This window comes from Protopterus annectens, chromosome 3.part1, assembly GCF_019279795.1.
Source record: "Protopterus annectens isolate FY-2018-M chromosome 3.part1, PAN1.0, whole genome shotgun sequence".
NCBI lineage: Eukaryota > Metazoa > Chordata > Ceratodontiformes > Protopteridae > Protopterus > Protopterus annectens.
In genome coordinates, this window is record NC_056732.1 from 1,207,057,306 (window position 1) to 1,207,083,989 (window position 26,684).

Here is a 26,684-nt window from a genome sequence, read left to right on the forward strand (position 1 = left end):
CTGTCTGGTGGACCTCAGCCATTAACAAACTGTATAACAAAAGAAGGAAGCTACTGCACGTCAGAGCAAAATCCCATAAAGGGAAGACATCTCTGCTCAACATTAGCAGAAAACTACGTTCTCTCATAAAAACATCCAAGGCCAACTTTGAGAGAAAAATCACTAAGGACACTAAAGATAACCACAAAGCCTTCTTCAGCTATGTTAGAAACCTGGGGGAAACCCTCAGACATGCTCAGAGTTAGTGCACAACAACAAAAAATACACTGAACCCACAGATATTGCCAACATTCTGGCTGACAGGTTCAGTGCAAATTTCTCCCCTCCCTCACCCCCAAAAGAAGAAATACTTATCCCAGCTGAATGTAATCTCCCTGTCATCTCAGATATCCAAGTGAGAACCGCCCTCAACAAAGCTAAAAACACAGTTTCAATGGGACCTGATGGTATCCCGGGTTGCGTGCTACGTGAACTCCAAGAGGAGCTAAACCCACACATAAAAATGCTATTTAACCTTAGCCTTACTACAGGATATGTACCTGAACACTGGCGTACAGCAACAGTGGTCCCACTCCACAAAGGGGGTACCTCTACAGACCCTGGGAACTACCGCCCCATAAGCTTAACCAGCCTAGTCTGCAAAGCTATGGAAAGAATCATTATGGAACTCATAAACAGAGACATAGGGGACCTACAGACACTTGACCCCACCCAGTTCAGCTTTGTAAAGGGCAGATCCTGCCTTTTGAACCTGGTTGACTTTTTCAAAACAGTCACTAGAGCCATTGATGAGGGCAAAGCAGTCCATACAGCCTACCTGGACTTGGCTAAGGCCTTCGACACAATACCCCACTCAGGCATCATAGATAAGCTCAACAGCTTAAACGTAAACACTTATGTCACTAGATGGGTTGCAAATTGGCTAAAGGACAGAACCCATAAAGTTAAAATCGCTGGAGCAATGTCAGACTCAAAGCCAGTCACAAGTGGTGTCCCACAGGGATCTGTCCTGGGACTGCTCTTGTTCGGCATTTATTTCTCAGATGTTAAAGCAAACATGGGAGGGTTGTGGCTGACAAAGTTCGCAGATGACTGCAAACTAGGCGCCATAGTTGATACACCAGCGGACACATACATCCTACAAAAAGGCCTCACAGAAATGGACAACTGGTGCCGGAGTCACAGCCTTAAACTAAATGCCAAAAAATGTATAGTCATCCCCTTTGGGAAAAACAAAGTACCCACAAATTATCACATAGACAGCAACCCACTGAGTACGGAAAAAGTAATCAGAGACCTAGGGACCCAAGTTGACAGTGACCTCTCATTTGACACCCTCATTGCCAAAGTGGTTAGAAAAACATTCTACCTTGCACACCTCATCATGAAGGGATTCACATCCAGATCCAAGGATGTCATTGTACCCCTATACTCCTCCCTCATCAGACCCATGATTGAGTACAATGCCCCATTTGGTATGTACCTCACCCGGCATTTGCAACAGCTGGAGAGACCACAAAAGTATCTCACCAAGAGGATCAAGGGTCTCCAACATATGTCTTATTCTGCCAGACTAAAGAAACTTCAGCACTATTCAGTAGCATACCGCCTGCTCAGAGGTGATCTCTGCCTGACGTACAAGGCCATGTCCAATCAGGATCTGATGGACATGCTCCACCTCAAAAAATCCAAATCCATCAGGACCATGAGAGCTAAAGACTTAAACCGCGGCACAAGTATGAATAGGACATGCTGGAGGGATAGATTCATAACCCAGAGGCTTCCCATGCTTTGGAACAAGATCCCAGTTCATATTAGGCAGAGCCCCTCACTGACTCTCTTCAAGAGAAATCTTGATGAGTGGATGGGAGATCGTAAGTTTACCCCAGGGGTCACATCTGTGTCACTGCTAGACAGGGGCACAGTAAACTAATTCTATTATATAAGGGGACCTTCATTGTGTCACTACTAGACAGAGGCACAGTATTCTAAATTTACTCTGTACATTTTTGTACCATTTCATGGGGTGGCAAAAGCCACATCACTATGGCTAGGCTTACAAATGCCCACAGGGCAGATAGCCTAGTACTAAACTATGAAACTATGAAACTATAAGTGGGTTTAACACAGACAAATGACTGGTAACATAGCCAACGTCTAAAACTGAATGCCAAAAAATACATTATAATGCCCTATGGGCAACTGTTAATGCAAGTAAATTACTTCATCGATAAAACACCCCTAAGAGTTAACGCAGTAATAAGGGATCTAGGAACATATGTAGACAGCAATCTGGCCTTTGACCAACATGTAGCTAAGATAATAAGAAAATCATAATATGTCACTAAAAGTATGGGTGAGCATATGGCATCTAGGTCTAAGGAAGTTATAATACCATCAGACCTATCATTGAATACAATGCCCACTTTGACAGGTAGCTTACCAAACACATGCAACACTTGTAACACATACAAATGTTTCTTAACAGGAGAATTCAGGGCATGAATATCCTGCCCTACAATGATCACCTTAAGTCACTGTCTCTTTATTCAGTCACCTACAGGCTGCTGAGAGGGGATCTTTGCCTGGCCTACACAGGGCTTCCTCAGACCCAGCCCTGATGTATCTGTTGCACATGTGTAAAACAAAGACCACCAGAAACACTAGAATCAGGGATCTGAATTTCACTTGCAACATAAACAGAACATACTGAAGAGAAAGATGTGTGTCCCAAAGGATCTATACGCTATGGAAAAGGCTTCCCATCCATGTAAAACAATGCTCATTCCTGACACTATTCAAACAAAGCCTTGACACTTGAATGGGAAATCATAAATTTAAACCATGGTCTGACCCCCATTCCCCTTACAGACAAAGGTCATCAATAAGAAAAGCATTATCTGAACTACCACCTCCCTACAAATCCTTTGCTACATGCCTACTAACATGCCCCTTTTATGATACTTGGGACACAAATGGTATGAAGTGCACAACTAGTCTGGTGAGGACCCAGTAGGTCATCAGCCAAGTAACAACCTATGAACCTAAGAGTCATGGGTAACACAAGGCAATTCATTATTTTTTGCAAGATTAATGCTGACTTAACCAAATGTTTGTATGGAGTATGGGAGGTTGCTGTGCAGAAAAAAAATATTTTGAAGACAATATAATTATTGAACTAATCTGCAAGAAATGTCTTATTATACATGAACATTAGTTAATGTAAATGGGATGATAAGTAAAGCAAAGATGTTAGGGGATCTAAAATATTTAGATGATGTATTACAGTGGCTGGTATAGTGGAGTGGTGTAGTGGTTAGCATTGTCACCTCAAAGCAAAAGATTCTCCAGTTCAATTCTTGGCTGGGGTGCCTTCTGTGAGGGATGTGCATGTCATCCCTGTGTTTGTGTGGGTTTCCTCTGATTTTCTCCCACATTCCAAAGACATGGAATAAGTGGATTAAACACACTAAATAGGCCCTAGATGTGAGTGTGTGGTGCACCCTCTGAGGAGGGTTGGGCATTGGGCTAGCAACCTGATGCAATAAAACCTGTGCCTGCTACAGAAACGAGTGTTGAAGCCCCCTCGTTGCCTGATGTGCTGTACATGTGGGAACAGATCCAGGATTATAGCTGTTGACACTTTAAGAACATTGTGCAGCATTCCTGTTTTAAGTATGTGTGTGTGTGTGTGTGTGTGTGTGTGTGTGTGTGTGTGTGTGTGTGTGTGTGTGTATATATATATATATATATATGTATATATATCAAATAATGCATTAAATGCAGATGCTGATGTGTTCCTAATGACTGAAGTGTTAACAAAATTTTTACTGAGCTGCTTTTTTGTATAGAATAAAAGATACTTGTTTATTTAAGATAATGGAATATCATGATGATTATAATAATACTGACTAACATTACTAGGCAACTAGAGATGCAGAAGTGGGATCCTCTTCATGAATTACTAACAGAAATGCCTTTCTTGTTAGAACGCCATACCAGTGACCTGAATAATATCTGCCAAGCTGAAAACCATTTTTCAAAAAACATGTTGTTTTATCCAGAAAAGTTGTTGCCTTACTGATTTTGAGCAGTTCAGCATCAGAAAATGTATTCTTTTGTGAAAATGATGGAGTTTAACATACAACAGCCAATTGGATTCTCAGTAACATTTGGTTAGCCTGCATGGAGGCAAAGGTTCTCACAGTATAGAATAGCCACTATGTAAGAAGAGAAAAAAAAAAACAGGCAAATCCTCTGCAGCATTCAATGGTTAAAAAGGCAGAGGCAATATACAGTTCTTTTTCATTTTCAACAGGACCAGATTGTTACATATGAAGCAATGATTAATAAGCTCATGGAAAATGTTGTGCCAAAAAATGTATACAGGAAAGAATATGATTTCACAGATGTGTACAAGACAAAACATGCATGTGCTGAAGCTTTTGTAAGGCAATTTTATAAACTGCCTCAGAATTATGGGTTTATTTGCACAGAAGAACAACAAATCAAATAAAGAATTGCTATCGGGATGGCTGATGTAGAACTCTTTCAAAAACTGCAATTTTTAGAAAAGTTCATACAAATTATATAGCAAAGACCAAAATTCTTATTTATGTATGGCAAATGATGTGTGCTAGGTAAAATTAACAGAAAGTCAAGCTAAAAGGGTACATAATTCTGCTGAAAATAGGCATTTGCATGAGAAGCAGAGTGAGCACAAACTTGACAAATTTTACCTGGTGTAACCTTTATCATGATTCATGAGAGCAGAATGCCACTCTATAACAGAACGTGTAAGACATAAAGAAGAATGGAACATTTTGCTGTTGTTTGTAACAGGAAGTTAATTAAAAATATTGTTTCTGAAAATAAAACAGAACATAATGTTCAAAAAGCATTTTCCTAAGTTCAATCATCACTAGGTTTGATATAGAGGGAGGCAGGCAAGTAAATCTTCCTATTAATGGAATGCGAGTAAATTTCAAGGTTTTTATAGGGCCAGATGCTACTGTAATGTCACATACTACCTACAGAAAATGTGCAAAATGCCTGCAGTTATGTGAAGCTCAGACTGAAATTTGTAGCTGTGTCTCAGTGAAAGGGGCACATTTCTGAGTTCTAGGTTTATGTGCTGGATGACCTGTACATAAACAATGTGCTCAGGACTGTGGCATGAAAGATGGGCTTAATTGCCAGAAGAAATGAAGTCAGTATGGACATATTTGATGAAGATGATCTGCATAATTGTGAGCTACTAAAGATTAAATTAAGAACAAATGTTGATCCATATGCCTTTACCAAATGCAGGAGGGCATCTTTTCTTATACTGTCTAAAGTAGAGACAAAGCTCAAAAGAATGCAAGGCCTTGGCATAATAGGAAGTGTTATTGAATTGACTGAGTGGGGTGCACCTGTGTTCCATGTAATAAAGAACAACAGCAATGTGTGAATATGTGTTGATTTAAAGAAACTTAATGCAAAAATGGTTTAGTCAACCTAAAATAGACATGTCAACCAAACTAGTCAGTCCTAGAGTGTTTTACATGTTAGATGCTTGAAGTGGATTTTAACGAATAACCCAGAGGAAGGTTCTGTTTTAAGATGCTGTCATTTGATACAAGCTCTGGTTCATAGTTTCATAGGTGTTTACTAGGCTAATGACCACAAGGGCCTTTTTAAGCCTAGCCATGCATCCAAATCTCTGACAAGTTCTGATACCTTTGATAAGTGTAAGCATGGGCCTGGGAGATGAACCATTTACAGGTTACCTGTTTGCATTAGAGACATAGGTGTCAAACCAGCGATGAATTTCTGGTTTCCCACCAAACTGTCCAAACTGCACTTGAATTGGGTTAGGGAGGAACTCTGCTTCACATGGATGGGGAGCCTGTTCCACAGATACGGCAGTCTCTCAGCTCCTATTTTCTTCATGTAATGACTAACTTGCTCAAAGGACATGATGGTGTTGTTGATATGAAACACATGATTTGGGGCTGATAAAAGTGGTCCAAACTAATAAAAGTTCAGTATTAAAGTTGAATCAATACAAATGCTCCTTAGGAAAGGCTGAGTTTTAGTACTTGGATCACAGAAGTCCTAGTGAAATCAGACCAGATGCAAGTAAAGTCATACCAATAGTCAAGCTGCAAAATCTATGATGTTTGACAGAGTTAAGACCGAACATAGTCATAATTAAATTCTTGGGCAGGTTCATGCTAGACTTTCAGCTGAGATACATCCATTGACTATCCTACTAAAGAATAATGGAGTCTATATTATATATTCGAAGCGTCAAAATTTCGAACCTCATATGTTCGACAACATATGAATGAAACTTGAAACCTTGAATATATAATAAAAAAGTAAAAAAAAAAAAACTTACCTTAATGCTCTGAGCAGGGGGCAAGCCCCAACGCACCCACCACCCTTCTACTAAAATATGCCAACTCCGAGACGTCACTTCAGTGCAGAAAAGGGAAATTTTCCCATTCTGCACATACGGAACTGTTGCCTTTCACCTTCGAACTTTTCAAAGTTCAATCATATGGTGTTGACTATATGACATTCGAACTTTGAAACATTCAGCAATTTAATACGGACCCGAATAATGTACCCTGGTGCAGGGGAGATGTTCAAGAACAATCTTTCAGCAGAATAAACGAAAGGCTCACAATACCTCCAATGCTAGCATATTATGATGCTGCCAAATGAACAACTGTGAGTGCTGATGCTAGTAGCTATGGTACAGGTACACTATTAGTCCAAATGGATGAACAAGGATTACATCCTGTTGCATATTTTTCCACATTATTTACTGATGCTAAGCAGAGATAACAATAGATAGAAAAAAAAATGGCTTGCAAAACTACAGGCATATGATGGATTCTCCAGATACCTATTAGGTCTCAAGAGATTCCATCTTCAGACTTACTGCATGGTATTAGTTCCACACATTCATTCCTACAGTTTTATTTATTTATTTAACATTTGTTAACCAGGAAAGTCCGACTTGGAATGAAGCCAATTTTCAGTGGCGGCCTGGGGAGAAATGCTCCAGATGCATGTTTTTGTAACATGGGAGGAAACCAGAGCACCCAGAAGAAACCCACACGAATGCAAGGAGGACATGCAGACTTCACACAGAAGGCACCCCAGCTGAGAATTGAACCGGAGAACCTCTTGTTGTGAGGTGACAATGCCACCGCTGCACCACTGTGCCATCAATTTAGATAGAGTGCCACCCAGATGCCAAAACTGTTAATGAGACTCAGAAGATTCAATGCCAAAGCCACGTACCTTGAAAAAAGTTAGCTCTAGCGGACATGTTATCCAGAAATCCTATACATGACCATTTTCGAATTCAATGAATAATTTGCCATCTATGTGCAGAGTAAAATGACAATCAGATCTGTGTTTACCAAGAGATGAGAAAAGTTAATGCAGGCTTCTAGAAATGATCATGAGTTATAAACTGTAATTCACTATATCAGAACTGCATAGCCTACTTACAATACTCAAATTATCCCATGCATACATATTATACAGTCCAAGCACAACTATAGAGAATGATGATTTACTGCTGAACAAAGAAAGAATAGTTGCACTCTCATCACAATGTGCTGAAGTGCTACATCAAACACACAAACATTATCAAGGTCTCACAAAATGTTGAGAAAGAGACAAAAGGCCAGACGGTGTCCAAGCATCAACTTCCAAGATATCACAAAGTTTGTGTCAAAGATCCTGTTCTGTACCATTCAAGAACATCTCAAAAAGAGAAAGATGTTAATTCTGTTACCCTTAGCACAAGGTCCTTGGCGAAAGATAGCTACAATCTTGCATGAGTTTCATGGCAAAAACTCTCTCACAGTAGTGGACTATTACTCTCATGCCATAGAGATACTCCACATGCTATCTATGACTAACCAAAAAAATCACTTAAATAATGTGCTCACAAGATATAGGATATATATTTATGGTACAAATGATGACACATAGTTTGTGCTAACTGGATTTCAACAGTTCATTCACCATTATGGTTTTACTTGCACCACACTATCCTCAATCAAATAGTAAAGCTGAAGATCAGTTCAGACAGCTAAACGATCTTGATAAAGCTTGATCCACACAGAGCTCTCATGTCATGCTGAGATACTCCACACAGTGTCACAGCAGGAAGCCCATTACAGCCAATGCTTGGCAGACAAGTAAGGTCAAAGGTGTCTATGTCAAAGATAAAACTTTGAGCCAAAATTATTATGTACAGTTCAGTTAAACAAACAGACCAATGACCTAAAGATTTGTACAAAAATGTCTAGAACAAATGTTAATCTGCACAGCCATTTTCTAGCCTTAAACCAGGTTAACCTGTCCACCTATATTTGGAGGGGGAGAAAGTGTGGCATAACAGTTGTTGTAGTGCAGAAAACTAATGAACTGACTACATATATGATGCAGTCAAAAGATGGTGCCATAGCTACATAAAATCAGAGGCATATTCAAATTTCTCTTAAGCATCAACTTAAAGGCAGTGTTCTTCAGGTGGTAAAAACTAATGTGTTTGAGCTTAGTATAACCAAGTCCACATTAATTAATATTGTTCCAGTTCTCTCAGAAGTGCTACTGCAACCTAATATTTAAGACAGAGTCCGATGTTTGAAATCCACAAAGTATACCGACAGACATTTTGCTACCCAGCAGAGTGCAACTATTTTTGTTCCTGTTAAAAATGTTTTGTAAAATGGCTCTACCAGTCATAATTTCGAATAGCTGTCCTTCCAGAGGTCACACTTCTAGCTACAGTTTCAGTTCCCATAATGGTCATGTTTCACACAGCTGGGTGTCAAGGCAAAGTACCAATTCTTTGCCAGGACTAAAGCTGTGTTATTGTCAGATACATGATTGAACAATTGGTGTTGCTAAACATACCATAATGGTGTTGTTTCTCTTAAGAAGCTGTTTTAGAAATAGTCATATTAATTATAAATGTTTTGTTAAATATTTGTAGTGGCAGGATCAGATCTATACTTCATAATTCTAAACACAAGTTTCTTTGTTCATTAGGTGTAAGATGTGATTGCAAGTAAACAAAAGCTGTTAGGGAGTCTGTATGTATTGTGATATGTACTGTAGCAATTGCCACTTTAAGACTAATATATACTACTGCCATTTTAAGAATGTGTATATCCCATAATGCATTCTATCTACAGCCTAGTGCTAGACTGTTTGTGATGACTAATGTCTTAAATGCTTTTTTTACTGAGCTGCCATTTTGTTGTGAATAAAATGTACCCATTTAGTTAAAATAATGCTTTATCCTAACATTAATCATACTACTGACATTACTGGGTAACCCAAGGTATGCATCTAGATAGTATCATATTAGTTGTTTGAACAGGAGGTGCAGGATACTTTGTGCTGTATAGATTTCCTGTTTACCATTGGAAGGTCATTTGCTTTGTCATATCAAGAAAAGTGAATGGGCATGGTATTAAGTTATACAGGGAGAAAATGTATAGTATTTAACAGATTTGTTTTTTTTTTTTTGTTTTTTTTTTATCAGACAGATGCAGGACTTTCTTTCCATAAAATTTTGAATATTCAGGGGTTCTGACAATTACTACATGTCAATATTAGCATCCAAAGCTCACTGATTACACTTCATTAATGTTTGAATACCTAAGTTATTCCATGAGATATATAAACAGTTGGCTCTGTGTTGTCTAATGCGTATTCATATAAGCCGCATGCTTTATTGGATGCTACTTTTACTCAAACTACATAGTTATGTCTCCTAAGAAACACATTAATAAGTATTTTACTGCTATGAGAACAGTTAACAAAACAGATATGAAAATATTTCATTTTTAAGCAAGCATTGAAAAATTGCACTTTTTGGGCACTGGATATTAACTTGTAATATTAAAATTCAAACATATAACATCCTTGTCTTAGTCTACTGCAAATGGATTTTTTAACAGGTTGTATATGCATTTTACATAATACTGATTTAATAACATTTACCCCTACTATTCCTTGTAAAATGTGCTGTCAAATCTTTAACATCCATCTGTTATGCCACGAAAAGAAGCTAAAGGACTCAAATTTAGCATTACTTCTGAAAGTCAACTCAACACATCAGGAGGGCTACATCTCAGCTGCCCTGCAGTGTCAATATAAAAAATATATATCCAATTATCTGGTGGTGGAAGTGAACCTATGCTTTCTGATCTTCCATTTTTTATGGTTTTCTAGTTTTCTAATCTTCTAGCAATAAAGGTAAGTGTGCTATGTACTGAAAATAAAATATTCAGAGATACCCTGAATATATATAGAAATTACAGCCCTTAAAGTCAGATCAATACCATATAGTGAATGTCTGCTCACTGGTCAAACCCATATCTAACATACTTCTTTTCAACAACATGCATTTATTATAGATCAAAACCAATGTTATTCTCATTTATGCATTGCATATTCATTTGGCTACAACATTATTTAGTCGCAGTTATCTCCTTACAGTACAGGTTTCTTTTTTATTTTTTTGTCCTATGTAAAATGCATATGCAAGCTTTAAAAAAAAGAAAAACGGTTACAGTTAAATAAGACAGCATACATTCCTGATATGTAGCTTCTGTGTAGATTTTGCTTGCCATTCTTATGGTAATATGTTCTTATAGCTTGTTTTTCTTCCACCCCCCCCCCCCAAAAAATGCTGTTTAAGTGTTGTGTATGTATATATATATATATATATATATATATATATATATATATATATATTGACTTTATGAATAGTCGACAGCTGTTTTATCACAATTTGATTGACAAAACAGTTGACCGACTGTTGAGCAAGGTTGTTTTAATATTAGGGATTGGGGAATATGCCCTTTCCCCAGTATTGTGTGATTTCAGTGTTGGAATATATAAGTAGCATGGGGTGTGGGGTTTGTAGCCCCCCCCACCCACACATGGGGAGGTTTGTACTGGAGCTCCTCCCCTGAAAAAAATGTTTTTATTTCATTCCATCTTTCTAGGTTACCTCTTGGAGCATTTGCAATTGTTTAAATTTGTATTTTTTTTTTTTATCATTTTGGTTTAACTTTAGGGACATTGACATTAGGCATTTTAGATATGTTCAGGTACACCTGTATATGGTTCACCTTCAGATGATTAACGTGCTGAAAGTCTTAAGCCTAAAATATCTATCCCAGTACGCTGAACACTTAAAATATTGAAAATGAACAGATTGAAAGAAGGACAAATGCAGTTACTTCTTGGAATCCATTAATCCTACCACTATGTCCAGCCAGACAGCAACATTAAACAATAAAAGTGCTATTAGAAGGGTTTTCATAAGGTGAGGTGTAATGTTAGAGGTAGGAGCAGAATTAGGCCAAGGGCTAGTATGTATTAATAAAGTAGGCATGTTTTTAAACACTTTTAAGGAGTGGGTCAGCAAGGCCATGTTTAATACTATTAAGTAAGGAACCAGGTATATTGCCTGGTCCCAGGGAGGAAGATTTTTTATTCTGGGTTAGCATTTTCAGTAGGTGATCTTTAGAAATAATTGGGGAAGTAATGGATTTAGGTATTTCAGGGCACTGAATAGAAATTTTCCTAGTGATATTCTTGCAGGCTTAAATATCGAAGCAGTTTCATAAAGGTTATCAGAAAGTGTAGCCTACATTTACACTTAATGTAGTCTTTCTGAGTGACTAGAAAACACAACAAATGTGGTAGGTATGTTCCTGAATACAGATCATGTACACTTAGTGTAGACATTAATGAATCTTTTGTTCTTTAGTTTAATTTAATATAGATAAAAAATAATTTATACTTATTTTCAGAGACCAGCCAGAGTTCATGGGCTCCCTCAACAAACCTGAAAACACTTTTCAGTTATTTTGTAACACTTTTGATATTTAACTTGTGAAAAGGGATCTTTTCTTTGTTAAACAGTTTAAAGAGTTAATTTCTTTGGCTGACCATTTTTTTTAGAGTAGTAGACCACCAGGTTGTTCTCTTTTTGAATTGTCTATGATAATTCTGGTTGTTCTGCTAGCATTATGCATTTTTAAGTGACTAGTGAATTCTTTAGGGAAGCTTCTGATTCCTAGGACATGGTGGTACAGTCAAAAGTGAATTTTGATAATTCATCATAGAGTAGGTTGAGGCTGGTACATTTGTATTCTTTAAATTCAGTGCAGTATGCTGTAGGAGCTTTTGTATGTTTACAGGTGAAGGTCACACGTTTGTGCTCCAATGTCACTAGGGAAGGATGTATTAGAGAATGAATGCAAGAGGCAGACATGTTTGCCTGGAGGTAATATGTTCTTGACAAATATGCAGACTCCACCACTGTAATCAGGTTTGAAGACATAAACTGCACAAAACCCATGTACAGAGGGAGTGCACTATTTACATTTAAACCAAGTCTCAGTAACTATGTAGATATTGATGCTTTCCAAATGCATGAGTGCCTCAAGATCAGGTATTTCTTTGTTTAAACTACTAGTACTGAGAAAAGCCACCTTAATGTGACCTAGTTGTGTGACTGTTATCTTAACTTAGTTTATTAATTTATTTTACATGTGTTTACTGGGGGTCCAACTGGGTTTTTGGCCCATTTTCAGCAGAAGCCCAGGGAGAAAAGCTCCACAAGCATTATTAACAAAGCCATTATTTAAAACAGTCACAAATACAAAATGCAAGTTTGATATAAATTATTACACAGTTATTATAATGATTAACATAGTAAGTAATTACATGAAGATTTCAATAGATAAATAGGAAGTAGATTTTGGGATAAGATGGTTACAGAGAGGAAATATTAGGTGAAATAATATTTAAAGAGAAATGAAGTGGCAAAGAGAGTTAGGATGGTTGGTCAGGTACCTTAAAGCAGAGATGTTCATGAGTTAAAAGGTGGCAGTACTATAGTTGCAGAGGGGAAGTTGAAACAAAATAGAATGAAGGAAGGGTTTAGCCTGACTTGGTACAAGTTATAATAGAATGCCCATTAACTGGTCTCTCCTTAAGAAAAGCACCAGGGACAGCAAAGGCATCAGTATACGGAAGCCTTGGAACAACAGATGTTAGCCATCTTTCATAAAGCAAGCTGTATTGTCTAGCATCTCATCCCATACTGATGCATACTGGATCCCCTTGGAATAACACAGGCTATTTAACCAACTGTTGAACCAATTACCTTTTCTTTGCATCTAGGCATTATTTGATGTGAAGGAAGAATTTCACTCAGGACTAGTATTTTATCTGCATTTTGTAACATGCATGCAAGGAACATTCTGAAATTTCTTTTGTTTGTTGCGTTCTTAAGGGTTTTACATCCCATTAGCATATTGTAGTTATATTTGCAGAAGACAAAGTCCTTAGGTCCCTAGTAATATCAGAAATCTTGGTGCTGGAAGAAAGCTCACTGTAACCCTCTCCTTGCTCAGTGTAGTGAGTGATAAGTCAATGTACCTGACTATAAAGTCACCTATCACTGTGACATTCCTATTGCTGCTTTGTTTCAGAGTCATAGATCTGGACTGTTGTTACTCACATGACTCTTTATGGTAGGAATGCATGAAGTGGATGAGTTGCTTGAATTTTTGCTGAGACTTAATATTCTTATGTCCAGGACACTGTGGAAGTGATTTTTCTAGCCTCTGCATTAGACAGCTTGTTATGATTAGTGAAGGAACAAAATGGAGGTGTGTTCAGCTCACATGGCAAGTTTATAGGTATCAGACATGCCTTCATATTAATTAGGTGCTTACACCTCTCCCAGGTGGAATTATTAGTGCTGAGAATAAGATTTTATCTGTGAACATAAAGCAGTTAGTATACTTTCTTAAGAGACGTGCTAAAAGCTAGATATTAAATGAAGCTCCAAAACCTTTTGTAGAGTCCTATGTCATGGAAAAGATTTAAATCAACTGAGCATCATATTAGGCTCCTATCTCTTCTTGCCCTTGTGGTCAGGTTTTGGATGAAAAAGGTTCCCAATAGACCAGTTCACATACCCATTTAACTTACATAATAAATTAATTAAAACAGAAATGTATTCAGAAATCTGCAGGATAAAATTTGGTACTTTATATAAAGCAATCAGCCCTGCCAAAAACAGATCATGAAACTAAAGCTGACTTTCAAACTTTTGAGCAGAACTGGAGCTGCTTTGCATTTTTCTTCTTCTGGTGACATCAGTTAACGCTGAACGAAAGAGTTTCAAAAAACAATTAAACATTTTGACCAATTAAAATTGGTTCCCCACATATGCTTCCAACACTAGATAGTGAGATTCACCTCCTCAGTCATGAAAGTTTGAAAACCTGCATTAATCAAAGAAAGTGTTTGCTGTTTTTGGAAGTATTCTAATTTCTCCAGTGTCATGTCATCAAGGACTCGGTGCATGCATGAGTTGGGGAGTGTAAAGGACAAGTCCTTCTGAAAAAAGAAAGCTTTCTTGAAGTGTTGCTTTGACTCAATATATGTAGTTTTCAAACATATGGGACCAAGCATTTGTGGTCTGACATTTTTGTTGAAGCATTTTATAACAGACACATTAAAAGGAGCTCCAAACCCTGTTTCAAAGTCCCAGGTCATGAAATTGAGCAGGTTACTGCATCAATTTGTTTTAAAGCATTTGAATGATTATACCATCTATGTTACACCTTGGGTTTATTTCACAACAGGAAGCACACTTATCTTTAATGCTAGAAGATCAGAAGACTATGGATTCTATTTTGTCCATGGATGATCGAATTCTCAGAAGACTACAGGTTCTCTTTTGACCATAGGTGATTGAATTCATCTTCCAGTGCCAACACTGTATTGCAGCAGTAGGAGGTGCTACAATGCTGATTATATTGCCCATCCAGTGATACATTAAAATGAGGTTCCAACTGCCTGATTTGCTGGTGAGTCAGTTGCTCATCATTTGACGACTACGTCAGAGAGTTCCAGTGAATTTACTTATAGCTAAGGCAATCCTCTGCTAAAAAGATGAAAATAAGAATTATACTGCACTTCTACTGATAATTATGATTGCATTTTATTAGTTTCCTGTGAAATTTGCTGCATTTGCTGCACTTCAAATTAAAAAAAGACCGCACTGTTCTACTGCTGCTTTATGTACTTATTTCATTGTGTCAGATAATCAGGGCTATTGCATCTAAATTGTGTGGTCTTCTTACACTTGGGCTCTGAACCAGCCATTTTACATTACAAAGGATTTTTCTGCACTCCTGTGACAGAAGGGTGCTCATCTAAACCTATCTAAGTTGGGGTTGCTGGTGGAAGGCTTATTGTGTGCTTTCTTGATTGGTAGTTAACTTAAAACCTGTTCCTTTTTGCCTGTAAATAAGCCTTGTGTTTGTGCAAAGCTGCTCTCCATACAGTGGCACACAGTACCCTGTATAGATGCAAATGCCTTGATGATAAAATTTCCCTAGAATAACTATCACTGAAACCATAACCAGCCCCCGGCTGCTCTAGGAGTAACTAAACTGCCCACTGAGAAGCACTCATCTGTTGGTTAATCTTAGACTACACATTTCCACTCATAGTCTTTATGCTATCAGTACAGTCCACTCAAATTAACCAATTCCTTTCCCCTGATAAAATCCGCAGTAATACTTGATATCATGGATGAGCAGTTTATTACCATCTCTGTAGCTAGCTTGATGGAGATGGGCATCTAGAGGCAATGTAGCAATTGTCTCATGTATACTGACAACCATTTAACCTTGAAACAAACAAATATTATATGTGAGAGATGTAGTTATGCGATGAGGATAGAGGCAAGACTCTCCTATACTGACAAATTGAATGTCAAACAAGTTGTTAGCACACACATACTTCCCACACAAAATAAGGATTTGACACATAAACCCATTTATGTGGAGGTACTCAGTAGCAATTTACCAAAAACTCAGACCCTCCCAAACACCGCATTCAGAAACCAAATATACACACAACAAAGCAAACAACAGCCATAACACATAATAATACACACACCAGTGTCTCAGCAAACAAGCCCATAAGGTGAAACACTGCAAAACCTTGACATACTGGTCATGGGAGACTCCATAGTGGAAAAAATACAATTCTTTATTGTGGCAACTCCAAAAATAGTGGCAAACTTGTTTCAGCAGTAGTAATATCTTATTCAGCGCTAAAACACCCAATGAAATCATGATTTATTTAAATAATGTGTTAGAAAAATATGTAATAATAATATGTATGCTTAGTGCATTTGAGGTTTAAAAGGGTTAATACATATATTCAGTTCACACTGCATGAATCTGCAAGCATTTCATTTCTGCTAATGCCATGAAATTTAACAAAGAAATATTCATTTCTGCTGATTGACACTCCTATTAAGGGAGGAAGAGAATGCCCTACGAGACATACCAGAGACTCTCTGGTCATCAGGGAAATCAGATGTAGGACTCATTCGTACAGCAGGACCAGTTACTATCATGCCAAAATCAGCATTTAGACCACAAAAAAGACAGTATCCCTTAAGAAAAGATGCAGAGGCAGGGATAAAACCTACTATAGCAGCCTTACTTAAAGGGGGAATACTGGCAGAATCTCCTGATTCACCATGTAACACACTCTTATTTTCAGTTAAAAAAGCCAACGGAGAATGGCGTATGGTCCAGGACTTACAAGCTGTAAATGACACGGTAATATCAAGGGCACCCACGGTGCCAGACCCACACACCCTGTTGAACGATTTGAAACCTCAACAAAATTTTTCTGTGGTAGACATCAGCAATGCGTTCTTTTCAATACCGATGCACCCTGACAGCCAGTATTGGTTTGCGTTCACATTTCAGGGGAAAAGGTACACATATATGTGACTACCACAGGGATATTGTGAAGGTCCAACGATATTCTCACAAGAAATGGCAAGCAACTTGGCGAGATTCACCCCATCAAGAGGCAGTCAGATTTTACTTTATGTTGATGACATTTTGCTGGCAGCCCCCACCCAGCAGGATTGTAGAGAAGATACCATAGCACTTCTATGAATTTTAGCCGCTGAAGGACATAAAGCAAATAAAAGTAAACTGCAGCTTTGGAAAAAACAAGTCAAATACCTGGGATATGTGATATCCAAGGAAGTATGAACATTAGATGAGGACAGAAAAATAGCAATTTTGCAAGCACCAAAACCCACTACCAAGAAGGAAATGATGTCCTTCCTGGGTACAACTAATTTTTGCCGGAGTTGGATTCCAAACTATGCTTTGGAATCTGCACCTCTGGCTGACCTCATATAAAAAGCCTATGGCAGCACAGGATTTGTTACAATGGACACCAGAGGCAGAATCTGCCTTCTGTAAACTAAAGCAGTTGATAGCATCCTCATTAGTTCTGGGATTGCCAAACTGCCATAAACGTTTTTTCCAAACTGTAGATTGTAAGCAAGGTTACATGACATCAGTATTGACACAACAGCATGGGGATAAGCAACGCCCCATTGCTTACTATTCATCACAACTAGACCCAGTGGCACGGTCCTTACCTCACTGTGTACAAGCAGTAGTTGCAGCTGCAATGGCAGTACAGGCTTCAGCCTCAGTAGTCTTATTTCACCCTCTCACTTTGAGAGTACCTCATGCAGTCGCGATTATTTTACTACAAGAGAAGGTAGCATATCTTTCCTCTGCTAGGCATCTTTCCTGTATGACTATATTGTTGAGCCAACCTCATATGAGAATTGAACGATGCACGACTTTAAACCCTTCAAATCTGCTCCCGACCGCTGCAGACGGCACACCGCACAGCTGCTTGCAGGTAATTGAGCAAAAGACACTACCTAGAAAAGATCTCATGGATGTCCCTTTGGATGATGCTGAAGTGACATGCTACGTGGATGGTTCATGCAAAAGGGGTCCTGCAGGACAGAACCTAGTAGGATATGCAGTAGTCTCTGATACTGGGATTATAGAAGCAAAACCTTTACCACACAACTTATCTGCACAGGCAGCAGAATTGATTGCTTTGACACGGGCATGTACCTTAGCAAAGGGTAAATGTGTAAACATATTTACTGATAGCCAGTACGCTTTTTCTATTGTACATGTTTTTGCGCAACAGTGGAAAAAAATGGGGAATGATAACATCTACTGGCAAACCCATAAATCATGCACAATTTATTTTAGATCTTTTAAAATCTATTCAGTTACCTCAGAAAATAGCCATATGTAAATGCACAGCTCATACCAAGCAACAATATAGAATTTCAAAAGGTAATGCAAGAGCTGATACAGCTGCAAAACAAGCAGCCACAGAAGTATTTCTTTTAAATGAGGAATTACAACCCTCTGAGATTTTAGATTTAGAAATGTTAAAAACAATGCAGACACTTACTACACAAGCTGAAAAACAACGATGGATAAAATGAGGAGCAATCCTTGAAAAGGGGCTGCACATCTCTAGAGAGGGAAAACCGATACTACCCTCTAATTTATTCCAATATACAGTTTTGTTGAGCCATGGGCAGTGCCATGTCTCAATAGGGGGGATGGTACAGCTGGTGAACCAGGTGTTCACAGCGTACGGATTTACAAATTACTCTAAAAAATTTAGTTTGATGTGTCAGATTTGTAACAAACATCATGCACAAGGGGCGATAAAGCCCAAACAAGGGAGTTTCCCTACACCACCATATCCGTTTCACACTATCTGTATGGATTTCATAGAATTGAACAAATGTGAAAATAAGAAGTATTGTCTTGTCATTGTAGATATGTTTTCCAGATGGGTGGAAGCCTTTCCAACCAAAAATCCAGATGCAGCCATGGTGGCAAAAGTTCTTGTCAAAGAAATCATTCCCAGATTCGGTATTCCGGAAAGAATCTATGGTGGCAATGGTACACATTTTGTAAATCAGACCATACAGCAGTTGAGTAAGTATTTTGGTATTTATTATAAAAATCATTGTGCATACCATCCACAATCTGCAGGGCTAGTTGAAAGGCATAATGGTATACTAAAAAACAAATTGAGAAAATTAATAGCTGAGACAGGGAAAAACTGGTTATACTGTTTTCCCCTGGCACTGTTGAGCATGAGAACTGTCCCTACAGCAAAAGGATTGACTCCTTTTGAAAAATTATTTGGAAGGGCTTATTACACACCCCAGTGGAAACTTCTTATATCATCTGACCAGGAAGCTGATTTTACACTAGCTGAATATATGAAAAAGTTGTTAAGTTCTAAACATCTGTTGCAGTTGAATTCTGTTTCAGATAGAAAACAGACTGAGACATCAGAAGTGGCAGTAAAACCCGGAGAGTGGGTGTGGCTTAAGAACATCAAAAGAAAGAATTGGTCATCACCGAGGTGGGAAGGTCCCTACCAGGTGCTTCTTTCGACACCCACTGCAGTCAAGATAGCAGAACAAGCTTCGTGGGTACACCTGACACACTGCAAGCTGGTTAAGAACTTTGAGTTGGACAAAAATCTTACCTCTCCATTGGGGCCCTCAGCACAAAGTCTGGCTACAAAAGGGGCTCAAATCAATAGGATTGATCCGTCTCAACCCCAGTGAGGAAACCATCAGTGCTGAAGGTCCTATTAGGGCAGAGAGTAAGAGCACGTGTCCAAAATGAAAATGACGGAATCCAGAAAGATCCAAATACACCTACTTGGAAGAGTCGGAGAAAACAGGAATGCAGAACAACTGTTTCCACAACCATTTCCACAAAAGTATTGCATAACCATCCTGTTGACTGTACTAGTGACAATAATCTTTTTGTTGTGGCCATTCCTTTTCCCAGCCACACAAACTGAACTGAGCAAGCGTGAGTGGCACCCGAACTTTAACACTTACCAGGCAATCAAATATGTGTATGCTGAGACTTTCAATGTTTCGAATTGCTGGATTTGCACAGCTTTACCAACAGCATATGGGGGGGTTACTGTTAACCTCAGTTCTCCTAGGAGCCAATAAGACCTGGGAAAACCTAATTCATGATACATTAGACGTCACATCACAAGATAAAGTAGCATTGCAGTTGTCTGTACGACAGAAGGGAACTGTGTGTTTTTACATAAATTATATGGTTCAGGTGGGTTGGAGCAATTGCAATGTGACTATTCCCTATAAATGCTACACTAAACCTGATAACACCAGATCCCATTGCAACATGAGCTATGATACATTCTTTGAACTGATGCATAGGACAACTGAAGAAGTAAAACATAATGCTGATCTCTATAAGCAACTATCTATAATTGATAAAAAAATGTTTCATGCAGGGCCCGGACATAGTAAAGTTACTACTATAGTAGAAGACTGTTACTTTGTATGTGGTAGAAAAGCATATAAATGGATACCTGAGAATTGGTCCGGCAGTTGTTTTTTGGGCTACCTGGTTCTGGCCATATGACACAAAGCAGTTTTACCTCAAGGGAGAATTCGAAACGTTTGAGAGGTCAAGAAACCTGTCAATCCAGTGGGGCAAATTGATGCACGCTGGAAAAATCATCATGCTGTGGGGAATGGACTGAGACACATGGACTTGAGTGATACTGTTATATCGTGGGCAGGTGTAATACCAGCATATGGAGCTACAAAATCAATCTGGGAACTGAGAAAATTGTCTAAGCTTCTTGACGTAATGAGTAATGCAACCTTTTCCACCCTAGAGTTGGTGACTGATGAACTGAATGCCATGAGAACAGTAGTGCTTCAAAATCGCATGGCTCTTGACTTCACCCTAGCGGCGAGAGGAGGTACGTGCGCTTTAATCCAGGAGGAGTGATGTTCGTATATTCCTGACCACAAACACGAGATAGACAACCATCTTGAGGTAATTCAGCAGGTGTCGGTTATGACCAAACCAGGACCAAATCCATTGACAGACTTTTTCCAGAAATTGTTTGCGAGGTGGGGCAGTGTCTTGATGAACATTCTGATTGCCATCTGTGTAGGAATAATCCTACTGGTGGTATGTGTGTGCTGCTGCATCCCCTGCATAAAAGGACTGATTAAATGTTTTATAGACATTTCAATTTCAGAAAACGTACACCAAGAAGCTGAACTTGAATCACTAAAAAACTGAAAATACTTTCATGAGCTTAAACTGAATGACTCTCTTAACTGCAAATCCTGAGCAGGAAGAGGTTGGGGGAAGAAAAAACTGCTTATGCTTATCTTGAAAGTAGAATAAAAGTATTAAAAGGGGGGAAATGTTAGAAAAATATGTAATAATAATATGTATGCTTAGTGCATTCGAGGTTTAAAAGGGTTAATACATTCATTCTGTTCACACTGCATGAATCTGCAAGCATTTCATTTCTGCCAATGCCATGAAATTCAACAAAGAAATATTCATTTCTGCTTATGCTATGAGAAAGTATGCAGCTGTTGGAAGCTTTGGTAAAGGAAACAATAGACGCTTGAAAGTATAAACCATAGTCAGCACTACTTGCACCAAAATTAGAAATGTACCTTGAATCTAGACAGAATGTAACACATGTATTAGAACTGCACAATTGAAGAATTGAAAAGTTGAAATGGGCTAAAAATAAGCCCAAGGCCAGGTTGTTTTTCTCAAAATGTTTTGCAAGCTAGAAAATAATCTTGACTAGTCAGCAATAAGTCTAGCAACATTTTCTGTAGAACATACAGAAAGCTGTATCCAACTATGCCAGCAATAGAATAGTAACATTTTCTGTGAGACATGAAGAAAACTATATAAGAATAACATACTGATCACCAGAAAATCAGACAAACCTTGTGCCTACATGCTTTGTCTCCTTGCTGCAAGTAATAAAGGGTGCCTTACTTGAACCTAACGTGCATTGGTCTTTGAAGTTTTTTCCTTTGACATAATGAAACACATAATTAGAGTTATGTTCTTATTGGTTCATAACAAAATTAGCTCAGCTCATTAAGGTCAGGCTTAAACAAAGCACCTAGCCTGACAATCCAGCTTGATTCTTTTTTATTTAACATGGTATGCCACCCTGCTTTACATATTCTGTTGCCCTGGACTTTGTCTATAATGGTAAAATTAAATCTGGCAGTGGTATGGGTCATAGTATGTTTAAATAGTGAATTAGACATTCTCTTATTTCTAATGTCACTGAGGTGTTCACTTATACTGAACCTCAGTGGACGAGAGGTTTGTCCCACATAAAAATCAGAACAAAACAGGTTGCTAGGTATATTACCCAGTCACTGCTGCAATTTCCAAATGAGCAGATCTGATATATCTTGGAGGTATTACTGCTGGTAAATTCTTTAGTCTTTGAAATGAAGGGACAACAAAGAAATATTATGTCACAGCCCCACCAATCCAATAGTATAATAGTGATTGAGGAGCCACCTTGATCGCAGCAATAACAAAAGGTATTTAGATACCAATATGGTCATCCCCAGTCCAAAAAAAAGAGAAAACCATTTAAATATTGTGCACCCCAAACTCATGTGAACAGCTATGCTGAATATCAAAAAAACACTGCAATTGTTCAGGTCCAATTGCTATAGACACAAAACTAAATATAAATAGTAATATAAACACAAATAACTAAATAGTTCAAATGGATCAAATGCTTAAGAAGTAAAAATCCAAGTCCAATTGAGTTGAAGAGTTTGTATATGTATATGCAATAGTCCCACTGATGTTAGAACAAATCGCCAAAGCTCAGGATAGCCATCCAACAACCAGTACCACCTTTAGCAATGATTAACAGGCTTAAATATTGTGCGCTTATACATAGATCCCAAATGTGAAAGTAGCACCCAAATACAAATATGTATGTGTATATATATATATATATATATATATATATATATATATATATATATATATTTAAAGCGTTGACGTCCATCTCAACCGATACGCCTGGTCACCTCCTTTGGACGTAACATCAATACATTTAGACAAATCATTAACAACCATTGGGACATACTATTGGCCAATGAAAGATTTTCTGAATTGTTATCACCTCAATGTCTATTTTCATATCATAGAGATCCCACACTTAACTCCCACTTTACTCATTACAAACATTCGTCACCTTCTAATACCCAGCAGCAGCTTACACTATTTGGGGATAAATTAGTGGGCAGTATTCCTCCTGGTCACTGTTCTGTGTGTGTATTTGTCTCAAAGATTAAAGGATTTACCAGCAGTAATACCTCCAAGATATATCAGATCTGCTGTTTTTGGAAATTGAGCAGTGACTGGGTAATATACCTAGCAAACTGGTTTTGTTCCGCTTTTTATGTGGGACAAACCTCTCATCCACTGAGGTTTGATATAAGTGAACACCTCAGTGACATTAGAAATAAGAGAATGTCTAATTCACTATTTAAACATACCATGACCCATACCACTGCCAGATTTAATTTTACCATTATAGACAAAGTCCAGGGCAACAGAATATGTAAAGCAGGGTGACATACCATGTTAAATAAAAAAGAATCAAGCTGGATTGTCAGGCTAGTTGCTTTGTTTAAGCCTGGCCTTAATGAGCTGAGCTAATTTTGGTATGAACCAGTAAGAACATGACTCTAATTATGTGTTTCAGTATTTAAATAAATCATGATTTCATTGTGTGTTTTAGCACTGAAGAAGGCATTACTACTGCCAAAACTGGTTTGCCACTATATTTGGAGTTGCCACAATAAAGAATTGTATTTTCTTCTAAACCTCCTTGGTGCTGGACAATTCTTGTGTTTGGAATGCTGTTGGTTTAGTTTGTGCACCTTGTCATACTTGCGTGTCTTTTGTGCTTGTCAGTTAGACTCCATAGTGGAACACACAAATGACTCCCTCACCAGGCTGGATAAGGAGAAGGTTATGGTTAGCTGCCTGTCAGATGCCAGCAACCGTGAGATCACATAAACACTCAGGTCACTAAGCCACAAGTATCAGTATGACTTTGTCATAGTCCATGTGGGTGTGAATGACCTAAAACATACTTCCCTGGACTAAATGAAGAAAGATGTGACTGAGCTCTCAGATTATGTGCGACAGGCAGGTATGAGATTAGCCTTGAGCAGCATTCTACCTTCTCCATGGATGATGTCACAATGCAAACAAAAAACAATTGACTTTTAACAACTGTTTTAACTTTTGGTGTTAGTCCAAAGGGATACAATATTTGTCAGGCTGGAAGGACGTGATCATCAGGCCACCCTGTTTGGCCAGAGATGGCCTACACCTGTGTCCTGTAGGATTTTGGATACTGATAAAGACTTTAGCCACTACTATAGTGCCTTTTTTCGGTAGTATCAAAGTACCTAACCTTCCAGCATAACAAAACCTTCTCTTTTATAAGCTGAAGGCACTGTTGCTCAATGCTAAGAATCTAAACAAGAAACTTCACTCCCTAGAAGCACCCCACACCTTGGAAAATGTTGATGCCTGTGCAGTCACTGAGACATGGTTCAATGCTGTGGATAGCACCCCAGCCAAGCAATGCTGCAATGACTTCCATACATTCAGACCACCAAATGAGCATGAAAGAAGCAAAGGAGGAGGGAAATCCATCTTGATAAAGAATAGCTATACCTCAAGATTGGTCAAATCATAAGCCTCTCTCAAACTAGTCCTTGTCCAACTACTGCAGTCAAAATACCTAGCATATCATTACTAGCTGTAGGTCCCCCACCAGGAACCAGGAAAAGCATATTGGCTACCTGGACGTACTAGAGTCACTCACCATGCAACCCAATATGACCACTAACATGTTCAGAGGTTCTTGGACTTTGTTAATGCAAATGCTGTGGAACTACTGATCAGCACCCCCACCAGGGTCTCAAATATCCAGGACAAAGTACTCACTAACATGGGGGAGTGTTGCATCCCCCTAACTAATGTGTTCTTTGGCAAGACTTGACTACAAAATGGTCTCCATTTTAATAAATATAAGGCCAGACACCCCATGAAGCTCAAAACATTAAAGATTTTCTTCAAGGCAAATTATGTTATACTAAGCAATGGTATAAGAAATTTCAAAGCTCCATTGAACCCAGAAAACACAGAATCCTATGCACAGGTGTATACCAATCCCCTGTTTAGTCACTTAAGCTGTTTTTACAGAATCAGCAGAAATGGACTGAATTAAACCCAGGTCTTGCTGGAAAAACAAGCCACCCTGTTGGGCCCTGGTATAAACAGGCTATACAACAAAAGAAAGAAACTAATGTCCAGAAATAAGCAGGAGCAGGCTCAGCAGAAGAAGAAGAAATCCAGCAGTAATCTAAATAAACAAATCAGAGATCTGGGCACATCCTCAAAAGCAGATAATGAAGCAAAAGTAGCCTCTGTAGCCAATGAAATTCATAAAGCATTGTTTAACTAAGTCTGAAATCTTAAAGTGCATACCCAGCTATGTGCAGAGCAGTCTGTGAATGATACCACCCATACACATCTGGAGGAAATAACTAAACTGCTAGCTGACAGATATGGATTAAACTACATCCCCTGTCCCCATTGGTCATCCTGAAAAGTATAACTACCACCATTCCTCAGCCTATTATATCAAGACAGAAGGGCTTCTCTGTGCCCTCTAAGGTTGAAAGCACAGCATCAGTGGGTCCTGACAACATCCCTGGTTGCATTTTAAATAACTTAAAACATGACCTAGCAGACCAACTTGGATTCCTATTTAACCACAACCTCTAGACAGGTTATGTTCTGGCAGAATGGAGGATAGCAACAGTCATCACTCTACACAATAGGGTACCATTAACTGACCAAGGAAATGATAGACTTATAAGCCTGACTAGCCTCATCTGTAAAGCCATGGGAAGAATCATGATAGACCTTATCAACAAGGATATACGTAATCTCCAGACTTTGGACCCAACACAGTTCAGATTTGGTAAGGGTAGATCATGTCTGTTAAATTTGGCTGACATCTTCAAGAAGGTCAGCAAGGTCATGGATTAGGGAAAGACTGTGCATACTGCCTACCTTGACCTGACCAAAGCATTGGACCCAATTCCCTACTTGTGTATTGTATAGAAACTCTCTCAGCTGGGACTAAATCCCTACTTTACCAGGTGGGAAACCAAATGGCTCTCCAACAGGACACATACTGTCAAAATGGGTGAATTCACCCCTAGCAAGAGGATAGTCACCAGAGATGTAACAAAGGGTTCTGTACTAGACCCTCTGATGTTCAGTATTTATTTCTTAGAAGTCAAGGCAAATGCAGACTGCCTTTGGCTGACAAAGTTTGCTGATGACTGCAAACTGGGGGCAGTCACTGAAGCCCCGAACAATACCATATACTGCAGATAGGATTACACAGACAAATGATTAGAGCCAGAGACATGGACAGAAAATAAATGCAAAACTATGCATAATTATTCCCTTTTGACAAAATTAATAGCACCCCCATAAGAGTAGTCTCAGTGGTATGAGATTATAGTAATCTGGACTTTGACCAACATGTGCCCACTGTGATGAGAAAGTCTTTCTATGTGGCACAACTCATAAATAAGGGCATGGCATCCACATCAAAGAATGTTATAATTACATTGTATTCAGCGCTCATAAGACTAATAATTGAGTACAATGATCCATTTTGCATGTACTTCACCAGACATGTGCAACAGCTCAAGTGACCGCAGAGGTTTTATTTTGTCTTCAACAGACTTCAAAGCGGTGGCAGTCTGTGTCTGGCCTACAGGG